The sequence below is a fragment of the Embiotoca jacksoni genome, unplaced genomic scaffold (assembly GCF_022577435.1).
Source record: "Embiotoca jacksoni isolate LCO1_2020_lvr unplaced genomic scaffold, fEmbJac1.0.p SCAF_25, whole genome shotgun sequence".
In the NCBI taxonomy this organism is placed as follows: Eukaryota; Metazoa; Chordata; class Actinopteri; family Embiotocidae; genus Embiotoca; species Embiotoca jacksoni.
Window position 1 is genome coordinate 6,935,908 of NW_027185376.1, and position 16,634 is coordinate 6,952,541.

Consider the following 16,634-nt stretch of genomic DNA (forward strand, 5'->3'; position numbering starts at 1 on the left):
CGCTTTTAATTGTAGGAATCTGGGCCTGAGAAGACGTTTTCCCCCGAGCTCGGCTCAAACCCAATTTTAATAACAAAAAACACAGTTGTGAGATTGCAGAGTCATTTCAGGGGAAATGCATCGACAGTATATCGTTATATCTGTAAAAAAAAAAAAAGTGTTTAGAAGTGCCTGGAAACGAGCGGCTTCAGCTGTCCTCAGACCTGCATTATTCATGGGATTTTTTTAGACACTGTTTATTATAGAGCGAAAAATCAGATGCATCAAACTTGGATGTTGACAAGAACGGCATTTACAAGTTGGAAACAACTTCTCGGTAGTGAGCGAATAACATTCATATTTTATAATCTACTGGCTAGTTTACATCGGTGAAGTAATCATCGTGTGAATCAGTCCTTCCCGGAGTTTGAGTTTTTTGTGATTGTTGCGATGAAAAATGTTTGAATGGACAGCAGCTTTTCTAAAATATATTGCAAATGATTTGCAAAGTTTTGAGGGATTTTATTGCAATTAAATTGTGGGAATTAGCACCTTTTTTTTTTTTTTTAGCAAATACCTAATAATGAGTCAAATGAAATAACTCCCCGTCATAATGAGCGTGCTGCACAGCTATGATAAACCAGCTGTATGTAAGCTGCCAGACACCGGACGACAATACAAGTTAACAAATAATAATACCGCGTTGCATATTATGGATCCAGCACCTAGTGGCCAATAGAGGAACTGCATCTGAGGGCACTTCAACATTTGGATTCATGTGTTTTTACTGTTTTCTTTTTTATTTATTTCTGCATAACAGGATTGTACTTGATGTTCATTTTCACCTCCTCACGGTAGTAAAGCACCTTCTTCTTCTGCACTTACCGCCGCATTTCACAGCACTTTCTTCTATTTACCGTATAATAAACCTCATCCTCTCCAATTTCTCATCCCTCCGCCTCACAATTGCTCTCAAAGTGTATTTCCCCCCACGACGCTCGGAGACGGCAGAAAGATAGCAGGCTGAAACGTCGGATCCAATCAAAGTTACTCGGCACCTCGCGAGGATGTTCACTACGAGGTAGCTGACAGAGCCAATCAGCACCAGAAGAAGACCACGCGTTGCCGCCAGAAGCCCCCCCCCCCCCCACCCCCCGGACCCCCTACCCCCGCCCATGCAGGAAGCTCGTCACCTTGCATTAACCCCCCCTGCGAGGCGCGGAGATGTGCATGCATCCCACCAACCCGGAGTCATCTGGCTTCATCCGAGGAGAGCTTTCATCAACGAGAGTCGACGGCGCTGCAGCTCTTCACCCCCCCACCTCCCACCTCCCGCCCCCCTCCCCCGAGGCAAAAGCACCGCACCTCCTCTGAATTACTTTGTCAGACACTCACGCTCGCTTCAAGAAGCGGTAACGTCACGCCTGGGATCAGCTAACAAGTCTGTCATGCTCGCGCTTTATTTACAGTTCGGAATAAACAGAATTCATGGACGCAATGAGGATAATTCAGCCTCAAAATAGGAGAGTAGGAAATTCAGAAATGTTTGTTTACATTTGCCTCTAAAAAGTGCAGCAGTCAATATTTTATTCTGCGAAGAGAGCGGGGGAAACGGTTTGGGTGATCTTCACGGGTCGGTCAGTCCCGCGCCTCTCGATGCTCGACGCTGCGTTCCTGACAACTCTGAACTCCAACATTTACAACTTCCTGCTTCGAGAAAACTAAACGTATTCTCAAAGTCCGAATGCAAGAAACGTGATGCCGGCTCAAAAGAAAGAGACTTTCTATCTAGAATTTTTAACAGTTCAGAAGTTGCCTGAGAATCATCTGGTTGTTATTATTTCTTCATTGTCAAAACGATAGTGTCAATACATCCGATGGCATCGTTCCAAAATGTTCTGATACTGGTGCCGATCTCTTGACTTTAAAACCGGTACTTCAAAAAAATAATCATTTTACGAAAATGAGACATTTGCAGTACAAATCTTTAGTTTCCATGCGCTTTAGAGGGGGAGAGTGTAACCCAGGTTGTTTTCTGTAGCTGTGCCATCAACTCCAACAGGTGAGGTCCAAAAATCAGTTCGTAAAGAGCGTGACGAGGTGGTTTAATGTGAAATTTAAGCTACATGAGTTGAAACTGAGGGATTTTTATCTACGTGGACGAGCCGCCCGGCCAGAGAAAAACGGTTTGTTCATTTCTAAGATGAAAAGATGTCAGCGAGGAAACAGCATAACGAAATTTGGTACTAAATGAAATGACGTGAATGGATGCTAGAAACTACCAGAACAGTTTAATAACTCCAAATCCTTTTGAGAACCACTCCTGTAAAAAAAACAACACAAAAAAAAAGATCTCCTGTCTCAAGTTCACGTCATCAACCTTCAACAAATGCAACTGATGCTACGTGTTATTTACAGACACTAAAAAGCCTGAAGTGCCGGCAGTTAAACGGCAGTAAAGAGTTCTCCGGCCCGACTGGTTCACAGGCCAATTAAAGAAAAGCCACACTTCTCACTTGTTGGTTGCCATGGTTCCAGTTTATGAAGTTTTCTTTGTTTGTTAGAAGAAAATCTTTTGCCTGTTTATAATTCGAGGGACATGACCACACCTTTACTTTACTTTATTTCTTCAGTCACAACTCTTCTTTCCTCACAGAACACGAAGCCGTTTTATTCCGGCTCTGTGAAGCAGCTAAAACAAATACAGCGCTTGTTGTTTCTGGGGAGACTTGAAGAACGTGTTAACAAGTACGACGAGCGACGGTTCCTTCTTTTGTTAGTTTTAGAGGAACATTGTTATTATGATGCGTCTCCACTGAATAGTGAACGTAGGCCGCCGACGGGTCGCAGCTTCGCCTCTATGTATTTGCACATAAATTTTTTTAAAAATAAACCTTGCAGTTTCCTTCTCATTATTCTTCTTCTTTTTTCTTTTCTTCCCTTTACAACAGTGAAAAAGGTCCTCGCAGATGTTTCCTTTGGCTTTTATGTCAAAAGTTATCTGACTGATACGAGGAAATGTCAGTGAAAAAAACCAGCTGATTATTCCTTTTGCGTGAAAGGTCACTTGTGACACGGTTATCTCGGGAACGGGAGATAAATGTGTGCAACGTTGAGGTGTAGCCAGGCGTACCCAAGCCGGTCGTATCTATCTCCGCTCCAAGAAAGAAACCAAACCATCGGCTGGAACCACTGAAGCTCCCGAGTTTTTTCATTTTGTTTGTGAAATGATAAACTCGTGTCGGAGCGGCGGCGGCTCGCCTCTGGACTTCTGTTGTGAACACAGCTGACACGATCTGACGTCTCCATCGGGCCGATTGTTTGCATGTGGTCTTTTGTTGTTGTTGTTGATGTTGCTGTTGTTGTTCCACAGTTGAGCAGTTTGCTCACTCATACAAGCAACGGAAGATGACAGAAGATTGCTTTTTATGGATTGCATTCACAGAGGTTCTCCTCCGACGGACACGGTAATTTCCAGTTGCATACACATCCAACGGCGTGTTGTACATGTTTAAAAGGTTTACCGCGATAGAAATCACACAACGTTTTCTACAGCGAGCCTTTCCTCTCGCCTAATGATGCAAATTATAAAAAAAAAAATTTAAAAAACGCCCTCCCCACCCCTCCCCATCACCCCTCCACCGAGGTGTTTCATGTATTTCCTTCCAGAAAATAATTGAGGAATCTTTTTATGTTTTCAATTAGCCGCTCTTCCCCCTCCTCCCCCGGTTGACATTCATTCTAATTGCAAAAGATTTCAGGCTTTGCTCAGGAAATATTGCGGGGCATCGCAATAACAGCGGCTTTATTTTTCTTCCCCGTCAATCTTCTACGACGGGAAGGAGAAGTGAGAGGGAGTATACAAATAATTACTGGAAGAAAAAAGTTAATTCCCCCCCCCTCTCTGCCGTATTCCTCTCGGGGAGTAATTACAGGGAATCTTGACACAGTGCCGTTGTAGACTTTATTTTTTGGGTTGTTTTCAGGAAATTTGCTGCGCTCGTACCTGATGCATCTCTAATCACACCAGGACTGTCATCTGCTAAAATAATCCGTACTTAACGTAGAAGTTCGACAGCTAAAATTAAAAAAGTACCCTTCATAGAAAACAGCAGATGGAGTTTGAATTCTTGTCGGGTTGCAGTGGAAAAGAAATGTCTCTAAAATGTCTTTTATCTAACTAATTCTTAAAGTATTTAAAGATATCAAATATTGCCGAGGTATCAAAGAGCGACGAGCACAAAGTCGTATTATAGAAGCTGAAACTGAATGTTTGACTGAAAGGATAAATCTGGTGTATTTCAACCTGCCGTATGGGACATTATTTTGTGGCTTTGTGGTTGACGTCAGCTTTGCAGGAGTCGAACTACAACAAAGTACAATGAAGCTAAGAGTCAGAACAACCTGCAGCCTGTAAGAGAAAAAAAACACCCAGAAATTTGACCCAATAGCGCTGCATATTCATCCGCCGGTTTGTTTACATGTTACCTTGTTCTGTTTTGTTTTTATCAGATTTGATTTCTTCATAATGTTTTAATAACAAAAATAAAGCAGTCAAATTACCTAAATTTGTTTCCGTGAAGTCCTTCTACCGATGAATACAGTTTGAATCCTGTGCATAGAAGACCGGTTTTCACGGTAATAAAGAAAACTCAAATCCAAAATTCAGTAAATAGTAAAAGAACAAAGCTGTTGATCTGAAAAAGGTTTTATATAAAAAAGGTTTTTGAAAAGCATTATGTAGTCAGAAAGTCCTTCGCTTTCTGTGAAGACAAATTGAAACTAGTTCAGTCTTCTTCTGCTGTTGCAGACTTGGATAATTGAACGTTCTCCCTGATGCCAATAACAGAATTATCCACTCTAGATGAACAGCGGACGCACGTCACCTAGAAATTCATTTTAAAAAGGCTGTCTTTATGGCCTTCAATTATTTTTGTGACTATAACATCTTTTGTATTTTTTTCTGTCTGCAGAAAAATGAGGCAATCCCGGTGACAGCTGATGTTTTTTTTATGCGATTTCTCGCTATAATATCTGATTATTTAAAAAAAAAAAAACATTATAACCTTGTACATCAGATTTTCAAGGCTGCAACTGTTTGGAAAGCTGAACCCAATGTTGACATATTATCAACTTTAAAATGTTATACAGATACACACCGATATTATCACAGATCACTTGTTTTCTTTAAGCTCCATTTTTGGTCTCCACCACCTCCTGAGGGAAATATGTGACTCTATAGCAGCTAAAAGCTCCACTATGTTTACCAGCTAGTCTCTAACTGTCTGCTGTTTGTATAGATGCTTATATTTTATATTTAAGCTGTGAAATAAAGCACTGTGTTTGAGAGGTGTAATTAATAAGGGGGGGGACACGTGGGAATGAAAACCGCTGAGCAACGCATGCAATATAAAAATCCAGAAATCCATTACATGTGAATGGGACCCGCTTTACTGTAACGTGGTCGTCCGCAGTCCCGGTTGGTGAGACTGAACTCGCCCTCCCGACTCCTGCAGAGTCCTGACGGAGGTGAAAACTAGGTTAACCTTCCTGGCTGTTTCCCCCTTGGGAAGAAGTGGCAGATGTACAGGACCATAGTCGCCCTCCCCGGCACATATACAAAACACACACACACAAAGAGTCATAGCCCAAAAGCTCTCCAGGGTTCTGTCTCAAGCCGAGCCAAAAATCCAAGCTGGGTAATCCCAAGGGAGCTCAACTCTACCACCGGCTCTCCCTCCTCAAATCCTGTTGGGTCAGAAAATCCAGAGAGCAACTGCTGAACCACTGGAGGAGGAGGAGGAGGAGGAGGAAGAGGAGGAGGGGGGTGCTTGTTTTGTTCACCGTCCTGCAGCAGCGTCACAGCTGAGCCGGCCAGCTGTGAGTGTGCTTGGACACCTTTTTTTTATTTATTTTTTTTAAAACACATATGAGCTGCTAAATCTCTCTCGGGGGGGTTTAAGAAGCAAATCACAAATCAACAGAGACATCGAAAGCAAATCAGCGGAGACACTTTCTTTCACCACTCAAAAAAAAAGCATCCTGGAAATATAACAATCAATTAGCGACTAATCCCACAAAAGACCGGCTGTCGTCTCATCAGGAGCGACGGCGCCGCCAGGGTCGCCTAGAAACGTGGCACGGCAACGGGCACGGCAACGGGCACGCCGGATGTTTGGCGCTGACGCGGGAAAACAAATCAGGACACACACCAATGAGCCGTCGTGTGCCGAAGGAGGAAAACTAAATAAAAATCATCATCAGCTGAGGTACAAAGTGCAAATCAGTGAGAGCTGTGAGTGAAACACTGACAGGAAGTTTAGGCCGCGTGAAGGAATTTAAAATGGACGTTTTCTGGTAAATTGTGAAATCATTTACCGGTGATTCATTTTTAAAGCACTTAATTCTCTCACGATCAATTATTTGCTGGTACAACTACATGTAGACTAATAAAGGATTATCTTATGTTGGTTGATATATTTTATGTCCGTGTGTGTATAAAAGTAAAGACAGCAGCGTTTATTAAAATGACCAACTAATGCAGCGCTGATGATTCAAATTCACCAGACGAGGAAATAAATGACGTGCCGGCATAAAAAAATTAAAAAAACACAGATGATTTAATCAACTTCGGGGGAAGGAAATTTTTACAGCTAATAATCTACATGCAATCTGTGAGCTGATGGAGTGGCCTAATAACACCTCATTTCCGCCCCCCCGCCCCCACCGCACCCTGCGTGCCATGCAACCAAAAGGTCAACATCTGCTCTCGCCAGTTTGGAAAACACCAGGAGGCTGGCTGGGGGGGAGGGGGGGGCTCATTAATTGACAATCAGAATCATAATCGCCTTATTTGCCCCGTTTGGAAAATGAATGGAAATTTGTGGCGGTGATAATGATGCGGCAATAAATGAGCGGGGTGCAACAGGAGCTCCAAACATGTCGGCTCAAATACGAAGAGACATTAAAATCAGGATGAACTGTCAGCGAGGTTCATATTTCAACATTTTAAAACAAAAGAGCTTTTTATATCAGTCGTGGAGCGAATCCGTCGTTAAATATGATGAACTGCACCGCATGTGTTTACAACCTCTGTAAATCACCTTTGGAGCTGGTTAGTTGGAAAAGCAAATGAAAGAAAAAAACATTGCTCAGAGAAAAAGGTCACGGATTGTTTATTTACACGAGAGCCAGATCAGAAAAAATAAATTAATAAAACTCAATCTTCCATCTTCTACAGCTCAAGAAGACCCAGAAAGGAGGAAAGCATGGCTTCAGATATCAACAAGAATCACTGGATACGAGTCCCATTCAAAATGTAATAAACACACGAGGCAGAGCGATCCGATGGAAACCGTCCAGGAGCTCCAAGAAAAGGACGAGTGGGACGGAAAAAAAGAGCAGCAGCTTTCAGACGAGTCCAAATTCAACCTGCAGAGAAAAAGAGCTGCAGAAGTGACCACACTTGGACGAGAGGACACTAAGCCCCGCCCACCTATAACGGAAACCTCACTGCACCAGAGGCCTGTTAGTCAAGCAGACAGAGGACCGTTTTTAGAGGTCTGATATCTAATTAATGACCGATTATTTCCAGATGGAACACCAGAAAACGAAGAAGAAGGAACGACTTTAGTGAACGACAATGAGTCATAGAGAAAATGTATTATCTCTATTTCATGAGAAGTTGAATGAGAGTTCATGGAGCTGGAGGTTCGACCTCTAGTGGCCATCGGTGGTATTGCACTTGTCAGACTGAAGTTTGTGGATCCCTAATTTCTGTGTTTACTTCAGGTCCTAAATTGCAAAAAGGTTTTTTTATTTGGTCACGTATGATGTCAGCTAACATGTTAAATATATATATATAATATATATTATACGTGTTAAACTCGACCCGTCTGCGAAGCCTCGTACGAAAAGGAAACAAGGAGGCGAACAGATGTGCAGCCTTCGGCGGCCCACGTGACTCAGACTGATCAGATTACAGTTCGTCTTCGCAGGAAAATCTTTTCTTCATTTTTTATTTCTTCCCTCATTTCCATCCGTTAGGATTGTTTTTCATATCCAGCATGTCTGATCCACCATGCAACATTTATTCCAATAAAAAAAAATAAAAAAACAACTCCAGATATTAGATTTAGATTTTGCATCCTCATGTGCACAGCATGTACGTCTCGCATTTCACAAGTCTCGTCTCGGAGGAGGAGAGAGACGGTCCCCGCGGCGAAGACGCCGCCAGGGGTCTGCACGATATAAATAAACACAAACACAGGCGGACGCACACTCGCTCGGTCCTGCTGAGACGCTGCGAGCAGACTGACAGTGTTTGGCTTGAAAGAAAGAAAGAAAGAAAGAAAGAAAGAAAGAAAGAAAGAAAGAAAGAAAGAAAGAAAGAAAGAAAGAAGAAAAAATGCCAATCCAGTATATTTGCTTGTTGATTGACAGGTTATTGCGTTGCAGGTTTGTGGGGCCGACAGCTGAACGTTCAGGACCGGAGGATTGGCGGGTGGTGATCAAACTTTGGGTCTCGCATCACGTCGAGTTTCCGAGTCTCCGATCCCCCCCCGCCCCGGCCCACGGGGTCGTCCTAGCCATCACCTCCGGGACCGAGCCGAGGAGGAGGAGGAGGAGGAGGAAGAAAAGTCCTCCTCTGTTTTCTCGGAGCGGCTCTCCGTCCAAATTATTCATCACAGCAGACAATCCGCTGGAAAATGGGACCCGAGAGAAGAGTAACTAACTGTCAAGAAAGAAATTGGCTGAGCCCTTTTTTTTGTTTTTTCTTTCTTTCTAGTTTTTTCTCCTCTGCTGGTTAAAGATGCTGCAAACAAATAAAAAAAACACATCAATCTTGCATGTGTTGTTGACAGATTTCGGACACCTTCTCGGGGAGATTTGGTTTGTCATTTGAATAATTTATGCCGTTGTTGTTTTACAGCCGGACCTTATCAACAATTTACAGCAGCTGTGTGGTCTCTCTCTCTCTCTCTCTCTCTCTCTCTCTCTCTCTCTGTGTGTGTGTGTGTGCGTGTGTGTGTGTGTGTGTGTGTGTGTATCTTGTTTGGCATTTCAAACGATGAAAAACTTCATGTGACAGTTGTGTTTGCGGCGTAACTCTGATCCAATACAGAAAGCATGCGAGGCCCCTCAAACCTAATTTTCCGTGCGCCGGCCTGCTGGTGGCGCCGCAGCGCCTTCACAGCAGGTTTACGTTTTAAAATAGTAGAAAAAAATGGCAGTTCGAAGGGAATATTTGCACTTTTAAAACTACTGTTGCTCTCATCAACTTTTCAGGGGCATAACAATTATATTACAATTGAAATGTGCTTTTTTTATTTTCTATTCTTTATAAAAATGCACTTCAAAACTTGTTATGGTGTGTATCGTGTGCCGGTGAAGAAGACCTTGGCCTGACGGGTCCTTCGTACAGTAACAAGGAGCTGAATCGTGAATCGGACCACCGGGACCGAGCGGCCCGCTGCACACGTCCATCACGAGGGGGAAAGTGACAGCTGGCGCGACTCCGGTTCAAACCGCGGGGCGAGTCGCAAAGCAGGCGACCGTCCCGGGGAAAAAGAGATACGGCTGACAATTAGGGAGCTGTCGCTGTCATTCACTCGTGAATCATTCACATATGGAACTGAGCAACGGTCAAGCAGAAGCAGAGGACAGACTTCGGACCAGGAGTGTTTCCTCTCATTATCTCCCCGCTGATGCTTCACAGATACTTTAACCGCCCGCCAATTCTCCAGATTCGGCCATCGACCGCGACACGCAGGGGGCATCTGGCCGCATCCCGGCGTCTTCCAGGAAGAACTGCTGTGCACCAACGGAACAACCGATAATGAAATGGGAGCGAACATGCATGATGTCATTCAATAAGACTCCCATCTTTTGCGCGGCTGCGTTGACTCGCAGCAGGAGAGCGAATTTAAACCGACAGTTCGGAAGATTTCTGCATCCGCCGCTCTGAAATATGATACGAGGTGGAAACTACAAAAAAAATTAAACTCCTCAAAGAAAAATACGACCATAAGAACGAATTCCTGACACGAATCTTTACAGAGGAGTCGACCAACGACGAGATCAGGCCATTTAATGCTGCTTTTATTTACTGAAAATATCATTACACAATTCAGAATCTATGATAACCGAGCAGCATCTCCAGTGCAGAAAAACAAAGCCGACGCAAAATTAGAGAAAACTGCAGTTCCTCAAATCACCACTCGAGGCAACAAAAGCGTTATCTAAGTTACGAAGACAAACTCTACGTGATTAAAACTACAATACATCAGCTGAACATCCAAACAAACGTGGACTTCCACAACCTCTTGACCTTTCTGTAAACATCAGCAGACACCTCACAACTCAAACTCGAAGCTTGTAGAAAATTCAGAGTGCCGACGTCGTGCATACCACAAGAGGGCGCCGTTCATACAGACTCTCCTCGTGTACGCAGTAAATACGACCCCATGATTTAAAATGTCTGTGAACAAGTCTGACTGTAAGTAAACTCATAAATTAGCCGCTAGGAACGAACATTTTTGCTCACGAGTCAGCTCCATCTGGAGATGCTCTCCTGCAGACCTTTTTTTCCCCGATATTTTAGCTGTTCCACCGAAGAGATGCTCCCGATAAACATCCATTTCAGACTTTGAATTCTTTCGTGTTTCACAAAAAAGCAAAGATTTGAGAAAAGTCAGAAAAAATTAACCCAAATTTGTGCAGCAGAACTTTTGTTTTTATGATTTTATTTGTATCCTTGAAGTAAATTTGACCTAAGCGGGGTTTTTAATTCATCACTTCTGCTCGTTTCACACCGTTGTCCTGCTACTTTTCCTCAGGTGAAGGATTAAAGTATGTCCTCCACCTGTGGAATTAACTGCTGGTATCCGTGTCCACCTCTTCCCCGCCAATCTCCCCTTCGGATCGTCTCCGACAGGACGACGACGTCCCCCCTTTTTCTTCAAACCCACAAAGCTGTGATTGGCAAGAGAGGAAATGGTGGACACTCAGTCTGCTCAAGTCTCTGAGGCTATTCAGAAGTCTGGAGGATGAACAAGACCAATTTATGGAAACCAATCTACGGACGGTTCAGGGAGAAATAAAAGTTGTATTTTCTGTGGTTTAGGATGGTGCCCTTGAGTACGTTAGAGAGGGGGAGCACAGCAGTGACCATCACCAAGGAAATGAAGAAGGTCCTGACCTTGATGAAGTGGCGACCGACGACGGATAACTTCAGAGATGTTTCAGGACGGGAACCGAGCTGCAAGACAAGAAGAAGAAAACACCGGACTGAGATGAGCGAAGAGGTCATATCGGTGGTCCGTACCTCAGGAGGGGTAAAACTGAATTAAATCAAAATGATTGTCTTTTAACCTCTGAAGCCCGAAGCTGTTTTTCTTTTAGAAAATTTCTGCCCGAAAAATCATCAAAATGTAATCAGTGAAAGCTCCACGACTGCAAGGTCAGCCTTGTGCTTGATGGACCAGAAAACACCTGGGAGGATTTTAAAATACAATAAATGTCCCTGACCTCTTCACCAGACCAGAGAGAGACATGAAATCACATCAAAACTCTCAATCAGAGAGCAAATAACAGCCCAACAACCAGGAGGCACCAAATTTAACATAACAAAAGTCTGTTTTGGGGTTTTAATACCAGATGCGGCCTCGTCCAGGAGCCGGGACCTCCGGAGAGGGAAGCTTTGGATCGGTATGAAGCTTTAAAAGGAGATGGAGTCACGGGTTCACGTCAGGAGAGGAGAGAGGACGAGAACCCGAACACACAAACAAACCAGGCAGGAAAGTGTTTTAAAGTGTTTTACTGAAAAATGTGAAAACCAGAAGCTCACAGGCAGAACGGCAGGAAATCAGCAGGCAGGAAAACCAGGCTGGAGAGTTGAGAGAAACACCGAGACGATCCGGAGCAGGAGCAGCCGCCAACAGCCTGCTGGTACTTATACAGCTGATTGGGGAAGTGGAAACAGGTGATGTGGGCGGGCAGACAGGTGACTCCTGGTTGGTGGACGGGGTGATGCAGGAGGAATGTGTATCTACACGCAAAACTCTTGTTAAAAGGATGCTTTCATTGTTGTTTGTGGTCTTTTCATGGGATTTTTTAAATAAATGAGATAAATAAATCAAACCTTATCCTTTAACGGAGATGACCTTTGACCTGCAAATCATCAGATCAGCGTATACTAAGCAAAGTCATGCTTAGATCTCAATAAATAAGGCAGTGACCGACTAAAACTGGAAAACTAAAATTGATCTCACTCCAAAGTAATGATTAATCAGATAAAATAAAAGAAGAACTTTCTACGTTATAAAATTATAATTATATGGAGCGTGTCTTTCTACCACATCATATCTCAACTACAGCAGGTTGAGACTCCGCAGGAAAAAAATGTCTATCTATCTATTTATCTATATCTATCTATCTATCTATCTATCTATCTATCTATTTATCTATCTATCTATCTATCTATCTATCTATCTATCTATCTATCTATCTATTTATCTATCTATCTATTTATCTATCTATCTATCTATCTATCTATCTATCTATCTATCTATTTATCTATCTATCTATCTATCTATCTATCTATCTATCTATCTATCTATCTATTTATCTATCTATCTATCTATCTATCTATCTATCTATCTATCTATTTATCTATCTATCTATCTATCTATCTATCTATCTATCTATTTATCTATCTATCTATCTATCTATCTATCTATCTATCTATCTATCTATCTATTTATCTATCTATCTATCTATCTATCTATCTATCTATCTATCTATCTATCTATCTATTTATCTATCTATCTATCTATCTATCTATCTATCTATCTATCTATTTATCTATCTATCTATCTATCTATCTATCTATCTATCTATCTATCTATCTATCTATCTATCTATCTATCTATTTATCTATCTATCTATCTATCTATCTATCTATCTATCTATCTATCTATCTATCTATCTATCTATCTATCTATCTATCTATCTATCTATCTATCTATCTGGGTCTGATTTAGTTTCTTCTGTGTCTGTGACGCTCTAATTGTTTTTCATCTCTCTCTCCAGGATGTCAGCATCGTCTTATTATTGCAGCTGATCGATGTGATTTATAGGTTTTAGGGCGCGAGACATGCAAACTTTCTCATCTCCTGGATAAACCGGAGAAATCAATCACACACACACTCGCTTTCTCTGTGTGTGTGTGTGTGTGTGTGTGTGTGTGTGTGTGTGTGTGTGTGTGTGTGTGTGTGTGTGTGTGTGTGTGTGTGTGTGTGTGTGTGTGCGCTCCAATCCAGACCTGAAAACTACTTTCTCCAAAGACCATCATGGGAGCTCTTCAAATCGAGCCACTGCGCCAGAGTTGGGTTTATTTAATTTTTTATTTTTCCCCTCCTTCAAACACTCAACTTAATCTTTCTAACTGAGGAATATTTGAATATTTCATGCCAAAAATAAACTTCTGCTCCGTAAAGGGGTCTGAAACACCTTCTCGTCGTGCCTCTCTTCCAGCGGTTCCAGTTTGTCGTTGCCGTGGTGCAGATGGCCTCCTCGTTAGCGTAATCACGCCGGCTCTTGTGAGGACGGCGTGATATCATAAAGCTGCAGAAAGAATTCCCATCAAGTTTTGACGGTAATTGCTGTAATTTTTTGTGTGTGTGTACAAAGATTCATGTTTTTATAATAGAATTCGGTTTCAACAGAGAACAAAGTGGAGCTCAGATTGACTGTCGACTTGTTGTTTTGTATTGATCTCATGCACGACTAAAAGCTTTTCACACACTGTAATGGATTAACGCTGCTTTTTGTTGTTTCTTTTAAACGTCTCTCGTCCCTGACGTTGCGTCAGGTGTGTGACGTCGAGCCTGTGGGCTCTTCGGAGGAAGTGGGATGAGGAACGCATGTAAAAGACACTAAATCGTCGCCGTCAAGCTCAGCAAAGACTTGAAAGTAAAAAAGATGAATTCCGACTTTTCAGATTCCTGTAGCCCACAACGTTAAAAGATCATTCTGGTTTATTTAAACCTGGTTTCTTTCCCATTCACTCTGTCAAATAGTGCTGTTTTAGTCAAAGCTGGGGAGGCCGCACTAACATTTATGCTTCAATGATTTAACTGATGGAGACTTTAAATCTGAGACTTGAGACTTTGATTTTGCGGCGTACGAACGGCTCAGGAATCGATGAGCTCATCGGAAACGCTCCTCAGCCTGCGGGAACAGAGGCAGTTTGATTTTTATTTGTTTTCCAATGACTCAATACTCAGTTAACTCCAATTAGACTTCTTTAGAGACGGTTAAACTCTTCGAGCACAACTCTGACAAACAGTCGTCATATGAAGGAAAAAAAAACCCACTCTTAAACAGACGTTCCACCTCCGTGTCCAGATGATTCTTTCATACGACACCCTGAACGTCTGACACCACAGAGTTATATTATGTTGAGTTCTATTTTACATTTTAAAACATCAAAATTGTTGTATTTGCCGGACTTTAAAAAGTTTTCAACACGCCTGCTTACGGCCAAGTGTTCCTGAGCCCATGCAGTGATTTCCACTGATTCCTCTTCTCTACTGTGAGCGGGCATGTTGTCGTGTTGGAGAAGTAGGAATTAATGTGTGTTTTAATGTTCTGCAGCATAATAACTGAAAATATTTCAGTTCATTTTCAGATTTTGTTTGTTTTTGGGGTCAGCCGTGTCAACGGAGTCGGTTAAAATTAAAAATGAATCACTTCATCATGTTAGCTGGGGCTCTGCTGAGTGGAGAGATGATATAAAACATTTGGATTTTAACACATTCTTAAGAATTTAATATATTAGACAAACAAAGTGATTGAAAAACGGGAAAAATACTCGGAGGGATCTGAAGGGTTCATTATTAATCATCTGAGGGAGGAGGGTGGTAAATATTTACTTATTCATCATACTATTCCTTGTTTTGCTCGTGATTATTTCATGAGCCAATTTTTCTTATAATGCGTGCAGCATTTTAAGACATGACAGGACGGCCTCAGACGGTCTGTTGATAAAATCCAGTAAAAGAGCAGGTGACCACGAAGTTAATAGACTATCACTCCTCTTCAAAAGGTGAGAGGAGAGAAAGAAAGAAGGAAAAACTGGGAAAAGTGAGTGCAGCGAAAGAGTGTTTTTTTTTTTTCTTTCTGAGTCCTGCGGGTTAATTCAGTGGCTTTCAGCTACAATTGCCGTGTCTAAACATTCATGAGCTCCGCAGAGAGGGGGGGAGGGGGGGGGGTGGAGGGAAGGAGGAGGTGGGGGGGGGGTGGATGGATGGAGCAACAGCGCAGCGCTCACACAAGAGTTGCCGTGTGAGCTCGTCCGCGGCGCTGCCAGCAGGTAGAGCGAGCACAGGAGGAGGAAGGAGGAGGAGGAGGAGGAGGAGGAGAAAGAGAGAGAGACAGAGAGAGAGAGAGAGAGAGAGAGAGCAGGAGGGGGAGGAAGGAAGGAGTCCGTCTTTTCACCTGAAGATTACTTTGTCTCACACTTCGCTTCACCTCGTCCTGGAAGGAGGACGGAGCCCGGTGGATCGGGAGGTGTCAGCTCTGCTTCTCTGGTGCTTTTTTTTTTTTTTTTTTTTTTTTGCTTCTTCTTCTTCTATCGATCTATCGATATATCTACCGATATATCTACCTATCGATCTATCTATCGATCTGTCCTGCACGTGGAGGGTCAAGCTGGACTTTTTCTCTGCAAACCCCCCCCCCCCCACAAAAAAAACAAAAAACAAACCCCGAGCGGTGATCAGAAGAGACTGAGACCCGGAGAGAGCGACGCGTTCAGGGAGGAAAAAAAGTGAGAAAAACTGCAACGGAGTGGCTGCAAGTTCTCAGCGTTTTCACAGGTTTTTAAAAAAAGGTAGGATTTATTTTTATTTATTTTTTTTTTATCATGACTTATTTATGCATCTTGGTAAGAGCACGTAATGATGAGGAAACCACCTGCGACAAAGGTAAGTCAGATGCTGCGTTTTGAAGATCTTGCATTGATCTCCGGTCCAATCGGTGTGTGTGTTTTAAAAAAAAAAAATTGCAAGCACCGTTTAAGGACTTAGAGGAGGAGGAGGAGGAGGAGGAGGAGGGGGAGGGGGGGCTCTTAACTGAACCACATCTGGTTGAGCGACCTGTGTTAAAGATGGAGATTTTATAAAGAGGAGATTGGAGAGAACCAGAAGGAGTGTGAAGGAGAGATGGACGATAGGAGGAGGAGGAGGAGGAGGAGGAGGAGGGATGAAGGACTGGAGTGATGGTGGTGGTGGTGATGGTGGTGGCCGGGGGGGGGGGGGGGCCTTCGCTGGCAGCCAACTCAGTAACCAAGGCAGCTGACATGAGGGAGAGCCAACAGGAGGACAGTGGGATTTCTATTTTTCCCCCTCTCCGGGGCTCTGCCAGGTCCCCGGCCTCATCCCCCCCACGGATAAAGATTTCATTGTGCGTCGCTGTGACCGAATTCATGAAGCATCCACATGTACTCTTCTGCTCCGGCCGCACTTCTCTCTTACGCTCCCGCTCCTCCCTCCCCGGCTAAATGCTCGCTCTGCTCCTCCCGTCGCCTCCATTAGAGTCCCCGTCGTAATCAGCTCCGCTCGTGTTGCATCAACAGTTGTGTTTCTTTCAAA

At 43.1% G+C, this 16,634-nt stretch overlaps 1 protein-coding gene across 1 annotated transcript in view; it reads left to right on the plus strand.

Annotated features, from left to right (window-relative positions):
* Positions 1-15,415: 15,415 nt before the first annotated feature.
* Positions 15,416-16,634, plus strand: part of LOC138204233 (cadherin-20-like) — a 62,244-nt gene continuing 61,025 nt past the window's right edge. The window contains exon 1 of the mRNA XM_069159353.1: positions 15,416-15,874. The gene's annotated coding sequence lies outside the window, so the exon portion shown is untranslated. The remainder of the gene's footprint in view (positions 15,875-16,634) is intronic.